At 48.1% G+C, this 20,560-nt stretch overlaps 1 pseudogene; it reads right to left on the bottom strand.

Moving 5' to 3' along the window:
* The window catches only part of LOC147105100 (pepsin A-like), a 30,714-nt pseudogene extending 13,492 nt beyond the window's left edge, over window positions 1–17,222 (bottom strand).
* Between the last annotated feature and the right edge of the window lie 3,338 nt (window positions 17,223–20,560).

Below are 20,560 nucleotides of genomic sequence, written 5' to 3'. Positions count from 1 at the left end.
CTGGGGTATACTTTTTGCCCCGTATACATCGTCAAGATGATGGATGTCTCTCTCAAGGGTATGTGTGAAAATAGCCGCTCGTAGTCTCGTCGATTCATGATGGTTAGCGCTGATCCTGTATCCAATTCCATTTTAACTTGGGACCCTGCTATCGTGAGGGTGACCCAAATGGTTCGGTGATCCTCTTTTGCGATTACATTGTGAAGTTTGAGACAGCTTAATCTCCTGTTCTCGGATTCACTATCGCTCATCTGGTCTTCGGAACTACTGTCCGTCATCTTTTGTACTTTCTTGTACGGTTCCTTAGTAGCCTTTTTGTTGTCGCTGGTCTTCTTCCCAGACCTACAAACTCGTGCAATGTGTCCAATCTTCCCGCATTGTCTGCATATTTTGTCTTTGGACCAGCAGTCCTTCTGGTCATGGTTAGTTCTGCCGCAGCGATAACATTTTGCAAATCCCCGTGTCATTTCGTGGGTGCCGTATTCCTGTGGTTTTTGTTGAATTTCTGCAGCTCCCCTGGCTGCTGCTTCATACGATACTGCCACGCTGAAAGCCTTATCTAGCGTCAGCTCTTTTTCTGTGAGTAACTTCTTCTGTGTTCCTTCACTCAGGAGTCCACAGACAAATTTGTCCCGTAGGGTATCTGCCAGTCCTGCTCCGAACTGGCAGTGCTTTGATAGCTTGAGTAGTTCCATAAGATACTCAGCATTGCTCTCATCTTTGTGCTGAGTTCTCCTGTGGAATTTAAATCTTTCTGCTATCAACAGCGGTGCAGGGTTTAAGTGCTCCTGTAGAACAGCAACAATTTCGTTAAAACTCTTCGCCTTCGGTTTGGCTGGAGTAATCAGATCCCGCAATAGGCCGTACGTTCTAGCGCCCATTAAGTTTAGCAATATTGATGTCTTTTTCCCCTCTGCTATTTCATTTGCCTCGAAATATACCTCGGCTCTTTCCAAATACGTGGTCCAGTCCTCTAATGTATTATCAAAAGCAGTGATACAGCCAGTTTTCGGCATCTTGCAAATCTAAAATGGCGCCTCCCGCGCTTTGCCTTCTTCCCCGATTTAACAAAATGGCGCCTCCCGCGTTTTGTCTTCTTCCCCGCTGTTGTTAGCGCTGCTTTCCGCGGTTTCTTGCGCGTATTCTTTTTCTTTTATTATTTTTCCGTCGTGGAGCGGACCCTCTGGGACACTTCCCTCCCTCTTCTTAGGTCCGAACGCTGCCCAGCTTCGAAACACCGGCCGCGCCCTGTGTGCTCCACCCTCTCTCTCTCTCTTTGCTTCCCGACTCGCTGCCCGGCCCCGTTGAAAGGCCACCCGATCGAGCTTCAGCCCGCCGCAGCCCAGGAAGGATCAGAGCACTACCTGCCACCAGCCCGATTAGCTGGGAAACCACGGACCGAGGAACCCAGCCTGGCTCTGGAACGTCGCTCCTGCAAAGCCTTGAACCCGATGATTGACGGTCGACGCCCGTTCCTCGAGTTTCAATGGACTCTATTTTTTTTTCTTCCGACCTTCAACAACGTCGTCGGAGCTGCTGCCGAGTTGCAGGTAAGTACGTTTCTTACTCGTCGCCAGTGTTAAGTCCGTGAATGATTGAGACACGGACTAGCAGGAGTGAAAACAAATAGATCTTTACTGGTGAAAGGCATAAACGAAACTAAACAACAGAGGCTCTCTAGCGCCTTTTATACAGGGGTGGTCACTGCCGGTACTGCAGTCTGAGACCAGTCATTCTCTTAAAGGTACATACACAACACCTTTCATAGCCTCAGGACGTCCCAAAGTGCTCTACAGCCAATGAAGTACTTTTGAAGTGCAGTCACTGTTGTAATGTAGGATACATGGCAACCAATTTGCGCACAGCAAGCTCCCACAAACAGCAACATGATAATGACCTGATAATCTGTTTTAGTGATATTGAATAATGGTTAACATTGGCTAGGACAGCGGGGTGAGCTCCCCAGCTCTTCTTTGAAATAGTGCCATGGGATTTATTATGTCCACCTGAGAGGGCAGATGTGGCCTCGATTTAACGTCTCATCTGCAAGGTGGCACACTCTGACAGTGCAGCACTCCCTCAGTACTGCACTGGAGTGTCAGCCTAGGTTTTGGTGTTTAATCTCTGGATTGGGACTTGAGCCCACAACCTTCTGACTCAGAAGGACGAGTGTGCTACCAACTGAGCCATGGCTGACACAGTATGGGCTTGATTTAAACCCAATTCTCTGAGTGAAAGGCCAGTGCACTACCTTGTCCCAGAGCACCTTTTTCTAGCATTATTTTCTTTTATTAAGCATCCTTCCTAACTGGCATGACACTGTAGTAATGTGATTAAATTCCATTATCCAATTATCTCACAAACTCATTCAACAGTTATAATTAGAATAATTAGTCAGGTGGTTATGTGGCTTTAATTTACAGCATTATGTGGATTAAAAGTTTGACCTAGTTGGTTTTACATTTGCTAAATTGGATTAACTTTTAGGAGTATGTTTTGTGCTGGTGGCACTTGTACATCGACTTCCACCGTCCCTGTTGACAAATGTAGGCTTCTGTAAGTCAAATCTTTGAAGAAACAAAGCACCAGGCCTCACAACTCTAACAAATGTATTTTCATATACATTGACACATTGAATCAATGGGCTGTATTTTCAGAAGGTCTGGATCCACCAAATATACCCTTAACACTCTTAGCCACCTTCTGTAAGTTTATGTGTCCTTTAATTGGTGATCAATTGATTGTGCCCTTGGAACAATTTCCCAATCAATGCCCAGATCACTCAGCGGAAAATGCCAACGAAATCTTGGGAAGTCTAATACTGTATCTGTTTACGTATACTTACTGCATACTTGGCTGTTACAGTAAACTGATGTGACCCAAAGGTTGGAGGAGCCAGTATCAAAGAGGACGATGAAGCTCTGTGGTGGGGTTCCAATGCTGATAGCTCCAAAATAATACATCTGTCAGAATATTTTATAGATCAAACAAGGTAAGTTATAATTTACCAAGTGTTGCCGTACTAAATTTCAGTGCATATAGACACACACTGAGGCAGATGTTCAAGTTCCTGTGCTCAGGTGTTTTGGACTGTCTAGGCGCAGCTCATAGAAGCAAATTAGGTTGGAAGGAGCATGTGCCTATATAGGAGTCTGCCCGATTATCCTCCCCACACTGCACCCCTGCAAACCAGTGCACCCCGTCACAGGAACAGAAAGACCTGTATGATTGAGAACAAAGGGTGTTTTGGACTAACCCTAATCCTAACCCTAACCCTAGATGTTGTTACAAGCACAGCATCAGTATTCACTTGTACACCAACAACACGTATCTCTCTGGCACCACTCTCAACTTCAGGCTGTTGCTGTCTTGTGTGACTGCTCGCAGCACCATCTAGTCTTGGATTTGGGTTGTGGTCGGCTTTGACCTGACTTTCTTATCCCAAATGGTTATCACCAAGACTGCTCATGTTGCTCACTTCACCCTACCTGTCTCGCATCGGTACAAAATCCCTAATCCATGCCTTCATCACCTCAAGTATCGATTTCTCAAATGCATCCCCTCCTCCAATCTTCACAAGCTTCAGTTAGTTCCCCGCTCTGTGGTCGAGTTTTTGCTACCAAGTTCCTGAGTGCTCATCACTCCTGTCGTTGTCACTGTTACCCTGCCTCCCAGCTTGTTGGCTCCCTCATCCTCATTTTCAAATCCCTTCAGTCACACTGCACTTTATCCGAGTGATCTTCTCCAGTCGTATATCCCAGCCCACAAACTCCACTCCTGGAGAGAGTGAAGAACCAGCTCTACTTTAGAGTTGAAATCTGTCCGGCCTCCGACTCAAACCACCCAGGCGGGAACGCCGCCTGTTCCCACCGGCTTCTTGCCAAGAGTTACAATCAGCCCTGAAAACTCTTCTTTCACTCACTTTGCTCCTGTTTTCTGACGTTCTCTCCACAAACTACTTCACCTCACTACCTCTCTCCCCCCATTCAAATGCTACCGAAAGGCTTAGCTGCCCCATTGTGTTTTTTGATCCCCTGCTTGATCTTTGCTGTTTCCCCGCTACCTTAATTTTTCATAGATGTTCTTCTACATCAGGGGTGTTATATAAATGCAAATTGTTGTAACTGCATTGATTTTCCTTTCTTGAGAAAATTTTACAGATCTAGATTAATGCTCACCTACCTCGTAGAAACAGAATGCCTTCCAGGTAAAATTAAAAACATCTTACCAACTCTTATTTTCTTCAGGAATTTTTCAATGCTAAATATAATTTCTAATTATATTAATGCAGTATATTGTCCATCAAGTCACATAACCTAAACTCTGTGATCCTGGAGATCTAGGGCAGGATTGTCATTGGGCCGTGAAGGCGGGATTGGAGGTGTGTGGGGGGTTAAAATCCCTAACTTGGGGGCACGAACCCATCCCACCCCCAACACGCCTCCATGCCAGTTTCAAAGGAGGCGGGTGCCCGACCCGCACTGGGACCCGCCTCCCCGAGGCGGGAAGGGGATTAGTGCCAATTAACTGCCCGTTAACAGGTAGTTAACAGGCAGTTTTTAGCCTAATCCCTATTTTCATTGTTGAAATGTGAGATTCCCAATGGCTGCAAACGATGCCAAGTTACCGAGGCGGGCCGTCGGGATGAAGGGCTTGGAGGGGTCGAGATGTCCGGTGTTCAGGTGAGTGATGGGTGCAGGAGTGCAGAGGTAAGTGTGTTTGGTGTGTTTAAAGTATGTATCGAAGTTTTACTTACATTTACTTACCTTTACAGCCTTCCTTCCCTCAGGTCTCAGGAGTCCCTCATCTCACCGGCACAGAAAGCAGAATGGCTGCGATCTGTCAAAAGTTCCAGCATTCAGCTTTCTGTTCCGGGGAGATCTCTAAATCATCCTGACAGGAAGGAATTAACTTGGAGTACAGATTGTCAGTGTTTGACAGCTTCAAACAGCTGTGAAACGCTGATATTTCATCTGTCAAATGGTCTTGACAGATGAAATATCAATCTGTGACATCACCTGTTGCCGGGTGGCCTTTAATTGGCCTGCTGAGCCCACTGGGCGGGCTCAACAAGGTCAATCAAGTCAAAATCGCGTGGGTTGGCTAGAACTTGATGGAGGCAGGGCTACAACCCCGAAAGTTGTAGTCCCGCCTCCTACCCGACTCCTCATTGAAAATCCAGCCCTGTGATTCTGGACATCTAGGGCTGGATTTTCAGTTGCTTGCGCCAGCAGTTAGCGCCTTAAGAGAAGTGCATTTCGGGCGCTATGCGTGTAGGGCCCGGGCGCAGCGCAGTTTGCGCCTCGCCCCAAATTAAGTTGGCCGTTAGCGCCGGCGCAAAGTTTAGCGCCCGCCCGGATGCGCGCGCAGAAAATGACGTCACATCCTCGTGCAACGCCCTTTGGCCGCCCCGATTCCAAACTTCAGTCGGACCGCCCCATTGTGCGGCTGGCGGCCGGAGCGTTTGAAAAAAGGAACGCAACACAACCAGCGCGGGCCCCGGGGGGCGCAAATTAAAGGGGACATACCCTCCAGTATAAAGCCCAGCCATTTTTCAGCAAACACTCTTGTGCAACGCATTTCTGGACACACAACAAGGAGGATAGCTAACTGGTTTCAAGCAGCAACAGCTCAGGTATTTTTGGAGTCAGGCCAGAGCGCTGCAAGTGGCCTTTTGGAAATTTGACTGTTTGCCAGGATTTGATGGGGGTTGCATGGGGTGCCAACGCGGAGCTGCAGCGCCATGTCCGTAGGGCTCGCAGACGCATTGTGAGAGGGGCAGCCCTGGCTAGAGGCAGAGGGGGCTACATGCGTCGGCCACGTAGGCCTTACCCAGTCAGGCTATACCGCCAGCAGCGCTCCTACCTAAACATGAGTGCCGCGCGATGTGTTAGAAGGCTCCGATTCCGAAAGGAGGTGATTGCAGAGATCTGCCACCTGCTTCGCAGAGATCTGCGTCCAAAGCTCAGGTGCAGGACGTCTCTGTCGGTGGAAGTGAAGGTGACGGTGGCATTGAACTTCTATGCCACCGGCTCCTTCCAATCCGCTGCTGGGGACATAGCAAACATCTCCCAGTACGGCACGCATCGCTGCATCCGCCAGGTGACCGAAGCACTGTTCAGAAGGAGAAGCCAATTCATCTCCTTCCCCATGGCCCTGCAGAGCCAGCATCAGCGCGCCTTGGGATTTGCAAGACTCGGGGACTTCCCCTTGGTGCAGGGCGCCATTGACTGTACGCATGTGGTTTGCGGGCCCCTCTGGAGCATGGCGAGCAGTATCGCAACAGGAAGGGCTACCATTCTCTGAATGTGCAGCTGGTGTGTGACCACAAGCAGCGCATCATGGCTGTCAATGCCAGCTTCCCAGGCAGCAGCCACGATGCGTTTATCCTGCGGCAGAGTACTGTGCACGACATGTTCAAGGCACAGCCTCCCCCAAGAGGATGGCTACTCGGGGACAAAGGCTATCCTTTGTGTACCTGGCTCATGACCCCGCTCCGCGCGTCCAGGACCGCTGCTGAAGAGGCCTACAACGAGAGCCATCAAACCACCCGCAACATCATCGAGCAAACTATTGGGGTCCTCAAGCAGCGGTTCCACTGCCTTGATCGCTCCGGAGGAGCTCTCCAGTATTTGCCGGACCGGGTCTCCCAATTTGTGGTAGTTTGCTGCATGCTACACAACCTGGCTATCCGCAGGACTCAGGCACTGCCACCTGACGTTGGAGCAGCACCTCAGGAGGAGGAGCAGGAGGAGCAGGAGGAGGAGGAGGAGGTGCAGGAGTACGTTCCCAGGAGGGAGCGACCAGGGCCAAGGGCCGCGCGACGCCACCTCATTACACGGTACTTCTAAGCCCCCTGTCAGGGAATGCCTTGTGGCCATGAGGGAAGATGAATGCAGCCGCTCCGCAAGCCCTCAGCCGGCGAAGCCACCAAACACTAACAAGAACAACCATGGAGACTGTATGAATAAAGATAATTATTTATTACACAAAAATGAAAACCCCTTCCCACATGAATCCCCAAAAATAATCAACGGGCCCCACAAAAAGCCCAACAAACGACTCACTCCCACAAACTGGGGAGGAGTAACTCCACATTTGTACAAACCTGGCCTCAACCTCGGCCTTAACACAAAAAATAAGCCCACGAACCAAACAACCATGGGCAAAAGAAAGATGGCCACCGCCATATAAAACGAAAGCTGGCCACACCCTCTACTGAGTGGCCCGCGAGGGCGAGACCTTGTCCAGCCTTTTGCCTCCCCTGCCCGGCCTGCTGCTCCTTCGCAAGCTCTGCCCAGTGGCTGCTGCGAGGCTGGGGGAAGGCACCTGAGGCTCAGATGTCCTTCCACCAGATGCCGCTGGGGGGCGGCCTACACGGCCTTTGGGCATCGAGGGGCCGGCTGCTGAGTGGCGCACCTGAGCCTGGCCAACATCAGCTCCAGCCGCTTGCCCTTGACGCCCCAGTGGGGGAGTGGCGGCGACGGATGGCGCAATGTGGGCAAGCTGGCGTCTGGGATGCGCTGGCTGGTGCTGTGGCGCGCTGGCACTCGGCCGGGCCCGCACTGCAGGATCCGCAACAATCAGGCGAGGGGCGGCTCGCTGGGATGCTCCAGCACGGCGGCTGCCCTGGCGATGCCTGCCTGAGACAGCGCGTGTGGCAGCAGTGAGTGCCCTGTTGTCCTGGTGTGCGCCCGCATCACACCCGCCAGGGTCTTGACGGCATCAGTGAGCATGCGGCCACTCGCGGCAGTTGATGCCCCGAACTCGCGCACACTGGTCGCCAGCGACTCGATGGCCTCAGGCATGCGCCCCACCACGCTCATGAGCTCCGTGTGGCGCCGGTCCGAATCCTCGGCCATCTTGTCCAGCTTCCGCCCCTCCTCCGAGGTGAAGGTGTCCGGACTGGAGTCGGGACGCTCCCGCTGGGGAGCAGGGGACCGAACTAGGGGAACCTTGCCACGTTGGTGGCGGCGAGTGTCCTGATCAACTGCACTCCCCTCTGATCCTTCCCCCCTTTGGGGGGAAGGCCGTGGCCCACGCGCACGGCTCCTGGGTGGCTGGACGCCACTGGTCCCAGAAGCTGCAATCCGCTGCGACAGTTGGTCCAGGCACTCATCCAGTGAGGACGTGTCAATCATTTCGTCCTCTCCTGCGGGACCTGAGTGTTCCCCTGATGGTCCGGCTTGCGCTTGCTCCTCCTCCTCCTCCTCCTCCTCCTCCTGCTCGGAGGGGCTGTCACTGGCAGCTTCAGGGTCCTGGTCGTCACCAGCTGAAAGCAGGAATGCACAAGAGTAGCTTCAGAGTGAGGAGACGGCGTCAGCGAGGGAGTTAGGACTGGTGGCATTCAGCGCATTGGTGGGACAGTGGCAAAGGAGGTAGCTCAGATGCGCAAGTGCGACGCGAGAGGGCCAAAAGGCGAGGTCCTTACCATTGCCGGGCAGTGGAGGGTCGGCTGCTCCGCACGCTGTGGGCACGATCAGCCAGGCTTCCATGAGCCCACACACGCGCTCCTCCAGGCGAGTGAGCTTCTGCAGCTTGGCGCGGCCTCCCCTGGTCCTGGCACGGGCCTGGCGATTATAGGCAACTTTAGCCTGCAAGAGAAAGGACGGGCTGTAAGTACGGAGTGTAGCCCTGATGTAGTGTGCACTGCCTCCCATGGTGGAATAGCTTGGCCAGAGTGTAGCCCTGATGTACTGTGCACTGCCTCCCATGGTGGAATAGCTTGGCCAGAGTGTAGCCCTGATGTAGTGTGCACTGCCTCCCATGGTGGAATAGCTTGGCCAGAGTGTAGCCCTGATGTACTGTGCACTGCCTCCCATGGTGGAATAGCTTGGCCAGAGTGTAGAGTGCAGAATGGGCAATTGATGCTCATGACTGTCCCAAAGCTGCTGGCTGAGAGCTGGCCATTAGGACTTTCAGCTCCCTTTGCCCATCATGTCAGGTGTACATGCAAGAATGAGGAGGAGACTGGAAAGGGTACTCACCCTGACAATCCTGGTCAGGTCGTTGTATTTTTTACGACATTGTTTGTGGGTCCTGGGGGCATCGCCGCTGAACGTCACCCTGTTGGCGATCTGCTTCCAGGCTCTGGTGTAATCTTGGTGGTTCGGATTCCTCCCAGTCTCTGGGAACAAGATCCTGCGCCTCTTCTCCAGAGCTGTCACCATTATTTCCAGATCACCCTCTGAGAAGCGCAGGGCACGCTGACGGGCCTTCTCTGGCGTTGCCATGACTCCCTGGGGCTGAGCAGCAGTGTTGAGGCCTATTTGCAAAGCTGCAGTGTGCAGGGCGTGGCAGCAGACCAAATCGTCCCTTCCCCCTTTAAGAGCTGGTCGGCGCCACGGGGTCTGCTGTCAATCAAAAAATGACCGCACCCACGCTGCGCCCTGCCTCGGCACTATCCCTCTGCACCGCCGGCTTAGCGCCTAAAGATAGTAGTGGAACGCCTCTTTTAGCGCTCCACCAACCTCTTAGGGCGAAGCCACTGAATTTCCGGCAAGGGGGCGCAACTTTGGGGCGGGCGCTAACTTCGGGCGGGCGCTAACGTTAGCGCCCCAAAACTGGCTATACTGAAATTCTAGGCCCTACTCTTTAATAACACATTCCTTGAATAACACAAGGGGTGGGGGGCTAATGATAACATGGGGCGATAGTGTAAAATGGGGGAAATCAGATCAGCCGCCCATTGTACAGCTGCCCTGATTTTAATTTCCATTGACTTCAGTGGAAGCCAAAATTGGGAGAGGTGTATAACGGGTGGCCAGTCCGATATCGCCTGTTTTACACTACCTCCCAAAGTCAAAATTAACCCCATGCGTCCAATAACCGGTGCAAAGCTATGGAGGTCTACTGCAATAAATACAATTGACATGGAACTTGAGGGTAACTTCACCAGTGCTGCACTCCCAGTGGTGCACCGTGCTCAGAAGATAGGGCTGCTACTTTGCAGCATTGGATCTCTAAGGTTCCTTCAATCTCAACTCTCCCCCGGGATCAGTGAAGTTGCCCTTAAATTTCCTCAGCAAAAATGACAGCGATTACTTACGTCCAAATAGTTTCTAAGTGGCTCGCCTGAAGCCAGGGACTGGCTGTTGAAGAGTCCTGCATATTTGGAGTATGGATTGTGTGGGTGATTCTTCAGAAATTCCCCAAGTAACCCACGTTCTTCAAGAGCCTTACAGGTAGATTTACCTTTTATCAAGGGAACTCTGTGAAGATAAACATGACACACAGTAGGGGATGAATCAAAGTTGTGAGCAACATGCCCTAGTCTTTTAATTAAACTCTGCAGATTGCGGGACTAGCATTGTAACAATGGTTCAAAATTAGGTCAATCAGAGATACAAAAACCTATTTCAAAACAGCAGCTGCTTGAACGTTAATTGAAATAGGTGCAGAAAGAAAAAAGAAAAGAAACTTGGGGCCTCGATTTTAACTTGGGGAGGGAATCGGTGAATTGGGCTGGGGGAATCCAGGGAGCACGACAAACCCGCATGCATAGGCCTGGAGAGATTTTAATTCCCGGGCTCATTTCCATATGCAGACTCGGACTGCCACTCAAACCTGGCAGGAATCACTGCCTGGCCAGCAGGCGGGAGCAGGAATTCAGGCAGCAAGAGTCCGTGGCCGGGGACCGAACGGTCCTCCGACTGTTGGTTAAATGGTGAGGCGGTGAGGCGGTGTGGCGAGTGGGGGTAGGCTGTCCAGTGGTGGTCGCAATCAGGGGAAGGGGGGCGATGAAACCCAGGGCAAGGGAGGCTCAAGGTTACTTTGTGGGGCTCAGAAGAGCAATCCTGCTCCTGGCCCACATGGAAACTTAACACTGAAAGGTAAGAACTTACCTTGCCTGGGCCTCTTCTGGCCCTCGATCCAGCCCTCAGCAGGATTGTTCTGGCGGGAAAGTCACCACTGCTCCCCGGCTCAGGCCTCAGGTTAAAATCGCAGATCGGGGCACCGATGATGTCATCGGGACCCAATATGCATATTTTAAGAGGACCCCAGCGGATACAGGGGGGTGTCCTTGCCGCCTGCAATTTAAAATGACATTTGGTCAGATTGGGGCGGGAACGAAGTGGGTCGGTTCTCCGCTCCATTTTAACAGCCCCCCACCACCCAGTTTCCGCCAGGCTGGAGGGAGGAGTTAAAATCGAGGCCCTTGTGTTTATGTAATGCTTTTGAACTTTTCTCAGAACTATCCCGAAGCAGTTCACTAGGAATGAATTGGTTTGTGAAGCGCCATCACTGTTATTAATTATTACACCGTTGTTAAGCAAACACAAGTCATTCTGCACACAGCAAAGTCCCTCAAACAGCAATCAGAAAAATAAACTGTCAACCTGTTTTTGATGCTGATGATCGAAGGAAAATTACCAAGAGAACTCACTGCCAGGACACCATATTGCCCATTTTATCATGTTAAAGGTACAACCTCTTGTTGCATACGTTGGTTACAACTCATGGATACTAGGAAATGATGGACTATTTTAGATTGTACTATAAAAATTATGCAATCCTATATTAATAGGTTTTCAGAATCTTCTCCAAGGTAAAGTATAGAAAGTTTGGATTGGGCAAGAAAACATCAAAAGCTTAAGTTGCTCAAATGCAAGTCATAAGACTCAAAATGACTGAGGACGGTTTTGATACTTTAGCGCAGATGCTATATTTTCCTCTGTAATATGCTTGGAAGGAGATGGTCAGAAGCAGGTAAATAATTAGTAGATAGAGGTATGTTAATAAATGTACGTTGAGTTATCTCATGGAACATGTCTACGATGGAAGAAATATTTCATGTGAAAATGTTTAAAAGGAAAGAACCTAAAACTATCTCCTACTGATCCTGTTAGATAGAAACTGCAGTACAAAGAAACACTACACTGTAGTGTATGTAACCTGTACTACCTTAAGAGGATACCTTAAAGTGATGGACTACTTTTTAATGGCTCCTGTACATTGTAGCACCGGTGGTGACCACACCGGTATATAAACCCTGCGGAGCAAGTGTACCTCAGTTCCGCCTTGACCCTCAATCACTAAAGACCTGTTTACTTACTTCTGTTGTCTGTGTCCTGTTATTCATCATAACTGCACTTGTAAACACAGACTCAACAGTGGCGACGAGTCTGATCGTACCTAGCGGCAGTTTTGCATCACCTCCCCCAGTACTGATTCTGGGGTCCATTCCAAGGAGGATCGCATGGGAGGCCATCGAGATCCCGGTTTGGTCTTCTGGCCACGAAGTCCAACATCAGCAACAGGCAGTGATTATCCCTTTTCGACAGCGGCGGGTAAGCCCAATCGAGCGGCATGGGGGGGGAAGTCGGCCGAGTTGTCAGAGGGAGAAGGGGAGGAAAAACAAAGAGAAAGGGCGAAGGACACGACCGCAGCCGGTGTCAGGGGCCGGACTGCAATCGGGGCAGAGACGCGCAGCAGCCAGAAAGGCGCTTTATTGCCACAAGGACTGCGGGAGCGGCGGGGCAACAGCGCAACAGCGCAGAAGAAGCGCTGAAAAGCAGTTTTAAAATAAACTGCAATCGGGGCAGAGACGCGCAGCAGCCAGGAAGGCGCTTTATTGCCTCAAGGACCGCGGGAGCGGCAGGGCAACAAGAACAGCAGCGCAAGGAAGCGTATACATGGGAAAAGAAAGGCAGGAAGGACAGCTGGGAGGCATGGACAGCAACAGCGCGGAAATCGGCATCTTGAGTCGGCGGGGCAAGAAGACAAGCGCGGGAAAAGCCGCCAAGCACGGGAAAAGCCGCCATCTTTAATAAAAAAAAAAAAAAAGTCATCATATTAAATAATATCCGAAGGGAAAGAAGAAACTCAGCAAGGATGCCGAAAACGGGTAACATCACTGCCTTCGACAACGATGTGGAAGATTGGGCCACTTATGTGGAACGCATCAAAGTTTACTGTAGTATGAATGATGTACCGGATGATAAGAAAGCACTAACCCTATTAAACTCGATGGGTGCGAAGACGTACGGGTTATTAAGGAACCTGGTATCCCCAGTCAAACCGGTAGAAAAGAGTTTCGCGGATATTGTTACTATCCTGCAAGAGCATTTAAACCCCACACCGCTGTTGATAGCGGAATGGTTTAAATTCTACAGAAGAATTCAACATAAAGAAGAAAGCAACGCTGAATTCCTAACAGAACTGCGCAAGTTAGCAAAGTACTGCCAGTTTGGAACAGGACTAGCAGACGCACTGAGAGATAAGTTTGTGTGTGGGCTCCTAAGGGAAGGAACCCAGAAGCGACTGCTAGAGGAAAAGGATCTTACGCTGGACAAAGCTTTCAGCATTGCAGCATCCCACGAGGCAGCAGCATGGGGCGCTGCAGAGATACAGCAAAGGCCACTGGAATTCAGCACCAATGAAATGGCATTGGGCGCAGTAAAGTGCTATCGTTGCGGAAGGACAACGCATGACCAGAACCAGTGCTGGTTCATAAACAAAGAATGCAGGCAATGTGGCAAACTTGGTCACATGGCGAGAGTATGCCGGTCAGGAAAGAAGACCAGCAGCAAAAAGTCACCACAGGAGAAGTACAAAAAAGTACACAAGGTGACAGAGTACAGTTCGGATGAACAGAAGACGAATTCAGACTCCAGCAGCAAGGGACTGGGTTGTCTGAAAATACATAATGTGGGTAACACAGCAGACCACCAAACTATCTGGGTCATGCTCCAGATAGCAGGAGTCCAAGTGAAGATGGAGCTGGACACAGGGTCGGCATTAACAGTCATAAATGAGCAAGACTACAAAAGGTTATTCTCACATTTTCCCCTGAGGGATACGAAGATTGTATTGAAAACATACACGGGGCAAAAAGTATACCCCAATGGAAAAATAAAAGTAAATGTGGTCTACAATGGTAAAGAAAGTCAGAAAATGGACTTGTACGTGTTACCTGATGGAGGTCCGCCACTACTAGGACGGGAATGGATCAGGCGAATAAAATTGGACTGGCATTCCATAAAAGCACTGACTGTGGATGCCTGTAAGGAGGACGACGTCAAACCTAAACAACTGTCCAAAATCTTAGACGATGCTAGGGAGGTGTTCCAACAGAGACTGGGAACACTGAAAGGAATTACTGCAACCATCAAGGTTGAAGAACAAGCAAACCCAAAATGTTTCAAAGCCAGACCGGTGCCCTATGCGATACGACCTGCTGTGGAAGCAGAGCTGGAAGGGCTAGAACATTCAGGGGTACTGTCGAAGGTGGACTGGAGCGAATGGGCTACACCCATTGTTCCTGTCATGAAGCGTTCATTGAGCAACAAGCCTGGGGAACCTGGGAAGGTTCGCATCTGTGGCGATTTCAAGATCACTGTTAATCCAGTTCTTCACATGGTGCAATATCCGCTTCCGCGGATCGAAGATATCTTCGCTTCGCTGTCTGGCGGAAAGCACTTCACCAAGATAGACCTGGCGCAGGCGTACCTACAGATGGAAGTTGATGAAGCGTCACGACAGTATCTCACGATCAACACACATAAGGGCTTATATCAGTATAATAGGCTGGTTTTTGGAGTGGCATCGGCTCCAGTGATTTGGCAAAGGGCCATGGAGCAGGTATTGCAGGGAATCCCAGGCACACAATGCTACCTGGATGACATCCTGATTACAGGAGATAACAATAATGATCACCTCGCGAATTTGGAGCAGGTGCTCATCAGATTGAAAGAATATGGGCTAAGAGCTAATCGCCAGAAATGCGAGTTCTTTCAAAAGTGAATCTTGGAGTGCAGCCACGTCATTGACCAGGAGGGGCTCCATAAGCCCCCTGACAAGATCAAAGCTGTAGTCAAGGCTCCAGCACTGGAAAATGTATCCCAGTTGAGGTCGTTCCTCGGGTTGGTTAACTATTACCACAAGTTTCTTCCAAATTTATCCACGGTGTTGCACCCACTAAACACTCTTTTGCAAACGGGAATACCATGGAAGTGGAGCGATGATTGTAAGCGGGCTTTTCAAAAGAGCAAGGCATTGATCACCTCTAAGGAAGTGTTGGCTCACTTTAACCCAACGCTACCTAGTCGCTTAGCTTGTGATGCATCTCCATATGGTATCAGGGCAGTGCTCTCACATAAGTTTCCAGATGGCTCGGAAAGGCCAGTCGCTTTTGCATCCAGATCATTGACCTCCGCTGAGCGCAATTATGCTCAGATAGATAGGGAGGCTCTCAGCCTCGTGTGGGGAGTTAAGAAATGTAACCATTACCTGCACGGCCAAAAGTTTACGCTGCTGACAGATCACCAGCCGTTGGTTTCCATTTTTAACCCTAAGAAGGGTGTTCCGGTAATGACGGTGCAGAGGCTTCAGAGATGGTCCCTCTTCCTAGGGGCACATCAGTATGATATTGAGTTCAAAGGTACAAAGCAGCATGGTAATGCTGATGGGCTGTCGCGCCTGCCACTACCTACAGCGGAAGAGGCACCAGCAGTTGACCCTGTCGAGATATTTCACTTGACCATCATCGAATGCTTACCAGTCACCAATGCGGGTATTGAGAGAGAGACCCGAAATGACCCGACACTGTCTCGGGTCTACGATTTGACAGTGAAGGGATGGCCAGCACATGGCGAACCACTGTTACCAGCATTCTCAGCCAGACGAGAACAGCTGTCCGTATGTCAAGGAACATTGATGTATGGAACAAGGGTGATTATTCCTCCTAAATTAAGGGGGAGAGTTCTAAAAGAATTGCACGAAGGTCATCTGGGGGGAGTCAAGATGAAAAGCCTTGCTAGGGCTTATGTGTGGTGGCCAGGTATAGACAAACAAATAGAGGATCTGACTAAAAGCTGCTCAGGGTGCCAAAAAGTTCAGAACGCACCTCCAATTGCACAGCTGCATCCGTGGAAATGGCCTTCAGCCCCATGGCAACGTGTGCATATCGACTTTGCAGGTCCATTCATGGATTCCATGTTTTTGATAGCAGTAGACGCACATTCTAAATGGCCAGAAGTGATTAAGATGTCGACCACTACCTCTGAGAAGACGATTGCAGTTCTAAGAACCATATTTGCAAGGAATGGATTGCCGGAGCAAATATGTTCAGACAACGGACCACAGTTCGTGTCAGAAGAATTCCAGAAATTCATGAAAAAGAATGGGGTGAAACACTATACATCTGCCCCATATCATCCGGCTACAAATGGGTTGGCCGAGAGATTTGTACAAACGTTCAAAAAGGCAATAAAGGCCATGAGTGAAGATCATATTCCACTACAACACAAGGTGGACAATTTCCTAATGGCATATCGAAACGCCACGCATGCAGTGACAAATCAAAGCCCTGCCATAATGTTCTATAACAGAAGGTTGCGGTCCCGGTTGGATTTGTTAAAACCCAATGTGCGACGGGAAGTCGAAAACAAGCAATTCCAGCATGTAAATAAAAAGGCCACTCGTAGTTTTGAAATAGGACAACCAGTGATGGCCAGGGACTATAGGGATGATAAATGGCAACCTGGAACAATTTGTGCACGACAGGGACCTTTGATGTACACGGTAGACTTTGGAGAGAACGTAATACAACGTCATGCTGACCAACTTGTGGAATCGAGAACAAGGGTCGACCCCATGTCTACGGCAGAGACACCAGTTGAAGAACTTATTGAGCCTGTAGCATCTACCTCAGACTCGAACGTATTGGATGATGTTGAATCCATAGGAGATCAATTGGATGAGTCACCCCAGCAACGGGAACCAGAGGTCCCTGAAAAGCGTTATCCGGGCCGGATCAGGAGGCCTCCTCAGAGACTGAATCTTTGAACAGTTCTTGTGTGTAAATTGTATATATGTATATTATTCATGTAGTGTATTAATTGGGGTGTCCACTGTTAAGCTAAAAGGGGAGGAATTGTAGTGTATGTAACCTGTACTACCTTAAGAGGATACCTTAAAGTGATGGACTACTTTTTAATGGCTCCTGTACATTGTAGTACCGGTGGTGACCACACCGGTATATAAACCCTGCGGAGCAAGTGTACCTCAGTTCCGCCTTGACCCTCAATCACTAAAGACCTGTTTACTTACTTCTGTTGTCTGTGTCCTGTTATTCATCATAACTGCACTTGTAAACACAGACTCAACAGTACACAAGAATGGAAATTTAGATACATAGATACAGATAAAATGATAATTCGCTACCTGATTAAACACTCAAAGAGCTGAATGCCAGCGAGTGCAATGAGTAGCCACTTCATCTTGTCTGGCACTTCTCAGGACGTTAGTCAGATTTGTGAACTGTCTGGTTATTTTATACAGGTCTGTATCAACCAATTCTATTGTCCATAAAGTCAAATGATGTAGATCATCAAAAAAATTTGCGATTGTATCGTCCTTGTGGAAGGACACACTCGGACTCCAGGTGTTATTTAATAATTATCAGCTGATATTTTTGACAATCAAACATTTTAAATGTCAAGTTTAAGAACTTAGACCTGATAAGAGAACCACATGCTTATTTGTTAAAGAAGATAACATATGGTTCTTGCAAATGTAAGTGTTTAGCTCTTTGAGGACAGTATGATTATAGAAACCTAGAGCATGTTTCAAGGGTAAGGAACGCATGTGGCACATTGTTGCTTTATATGAGATCTACAGCTCAGGGGAAACTCATTTATTTGGTTTTCACTGAATTACCTAAAAGTTTCAAACTAAGGCCACATGAGGAACCTGGAAGCTGAGGGATTACGTGGTCATATCCTAGATTTTATCTGGGCTGTGTAGCAGCCTTAGGATCTACTTAAGGATAGATGGGAGACTCAGTGAACCCATCTCAAAAGTGGAGCGAGGCAAAGTTGTCCATGGTCGCACATTCTGTTCAGTGTCTTAACCAATGACACATTAGATGACATTGTAATAGAAATGTCTGTGCCAAAGAATGTTGGTGTTTATTTTCACAGCTGGTGTGTTGTTGCTGGACAGCGCACTCCACACGCCATCTTGAACAATTCACTAACCAGCGCAGTATGGTGGTGAGCTCAAGTGCGAGATTATGGTCGGCACCATTCCAAAGGGAACCTGCGGAGATACTAATTGAAAGATATAAGGAGAATCTGTCCCACTTATCGATTCATATTACTAGCTGGGGATTCTGGTGGCTGGCGAGATTGGCTTGGACACAGCACATTGGGACCATAGTGAATAGAGGTGAAGGGCGCTCTTGCTGTTCCTCAGTGATAGAGAAGTTCTAATGCAATTAAGTTTACGACATATAAGATGTATATCCAAACAGTTCTCCTTTACTGTTTAGACTGCTTAATTTGGCCCATATTTGAAATCCAAGACCAAGTTGTGAGATGAACTTCTGGTATAAAAGAAGGAAGGGACTGTTCCCTACACCAATCTGTTATTAAGCACCTTGGAGAGGGAAGCCACCTCATGGAGAGCATGCCTTTTGGCCAGAACCCTTTACATGAGGACCTGGAAAAGCACTAAACACAGAAAATGCTGGTAATACTCAGCAGCATCTTTGGAGAGAGTGAAGGGTTAATTACAGTCCTAGCCCTTTTGGGCTATCCCAGATCAGGCGTATTCCCCAGACGTACGCCTTCAACTTAAGTTAGAGTTTGCCGAATTCCATAAGATGCTTAAATGGGTCTAAAGGTTCAGGCTATCTCTCCCTAAAGGAAAGGAACGACTAAATATGTTACCAACCTCCGGATAGTATTTTTAATAAGTTGAACTAGACTGTAACCTTCCGGATATTATGAGGGTCCGGAATACCCCCCAGAATTCTGCAACTCCTTACAAAAGGGTGTACAGAATTTGTGGGTTCGCGAGTCTATACAGAATAACTCTATAAGACAATTCTAAAAATATATAGTTTTATTTAAGAGCCGACATTCAGTTAACATCTATTGAATCAGTTGCAACATTAACAATTCAAAATACAATTAGCTTGTAGGAATGTCTAATTCCTATCAAAAGACTGAGGTCGACTCAGGCGAGCAATCAAAAGATGTTTACTGTAAAACTAACTGAGTTTAACAAACAAATGCACGGGAACTATGAATACAGGTCTAGTCAGTTCGGAGGCTCCACGAGGACTGCCAGGGCGGTCCCGTGGACGGCGTCATGACGTCAACATGTTTTTCCCGCCGTTGGAGGATCACGTGATTAACGGCATGACGTCATCGCGTTTACCCGCGCTCTTAAAGGGACCGCGCTCTGTGCATGCAAACAGTATATACAAAGATACAGGTTCAGTCTGTAGCTGACAGATTGTTAAAGGGAATTATGTACAGTTGTTCAGAGTCCCTTAGTGGCTCTGCCACAAGCTTACATTTCTTATTTCTCAGAGATCCTTATTCTCAAATCTTTACTTCATTACATTTCTTATTTCTTACTTATTTCTAAATCCAGAACATCCACCAAAATCAATGCCTTGATTTGCCCGAGACTCAAAGTTAAAAACTTACAGAGATGCCTCTGGAAAGTTGAGAAACGCTTTGCCTGTTCAGCGTCTTCTGTCTTTCTGTTTGAAAAGCTCTTATTTTATACTCTTTTAGCAGTGGTTTCTTCTTTGATGTTCTCTGCTGATGTCAGCTAATTGTCTTTTTCATTCTCTCTTTCGAATGCTTTCTATTTTACTATCAATTCAACTATTGCATGCATAATTATTTCTCTACTTTTAGGTGTTCCAAAAACCATCATAAAAACAATGACAGCAATGGTTTCTGTTTGATGTCATTCTTATTGAAGATTCTTCATTCAATTCTTTTTATTGGCTTAACTGGTTTTTACCAGATATTGTGTCTTTCCTTACTCTCCAAGTTCAATACAAACACAATGCAATTGCTTGGTGTATCTATTGAAGTTATATCTTCAAAGTGTCCTTGTTGGTATCATATTTACTATGTCTATAAATTAAAGACACTTCAACTGAATGTTTCATGCATTTCTAGCTATCTCAATTGGTTGCATATTTAATCTTATGGTTCCTGTTTTCCAAGTTTAACATAAAACTATTTGACCAGCAGATGTTTCTTTTACTTGATGTCATGTTTTCAAAGGCACATGCCCCTTTTAATGTTTGTATTTCTGTTCCAACGTGTTAGTTCTTCACACTTTAACTGGGCATTCTCATTGTGTTTGTTTCAAACTCTAGACTCTTCGGTAGCAAGTCTTTGCTTTTCAATAGGGTCTTAGTTTCTTGGTCAATATCCCTTTCCCATTTCAAAGCCTGTTTACAACTTTGTTATCAACTGATCTTATCTCAGAAGCCTGTATTTCTGTTCACAGCCTTTTCTGCTGAGATTTGTGTCTTTTAAACCCAGTATGTCTTTTATTAATAATATCAGAATTCTGTTCATAGTATCGTGTAATTCTCTGAATCATGGCTATTCCTTCACAAGAGAAACAGAGTTAACGTTTCAGGTCAATGACCTTTCATCATTGTCTTCTTCCAGGAATGCCCATTTAGATAAGCAGTTGGACTTGGATCTCTTGAAGTTTGCTGTTCCTGTCCAGTCCCAGAAGCACCAGGATTTCCTGACCTGAGCCACGTTAATGTAATTGCGATTAACACAGCAGGGTT

The sequence above is a fragment of the Somniosus microcephalus genome, chromosome 18 (assembly GCF_052327205.1).
Source record: "Somniosus microcephalus isolate GS21.2 chromosome 18, FLI_Smic_1.0, whole genome shotgun sequence".
NCBI lineage: Eukaryota > Metazoa > Chordata > Chondrichthyes > Squaliformes > Somniosidae > Somniosus > Somniosus microcephalus.
The sequence above is the reverse complement of the archived record's forward strand: the minus strand, read 5'-3'. Positions and strand labels throughout refer to the sequence as shown.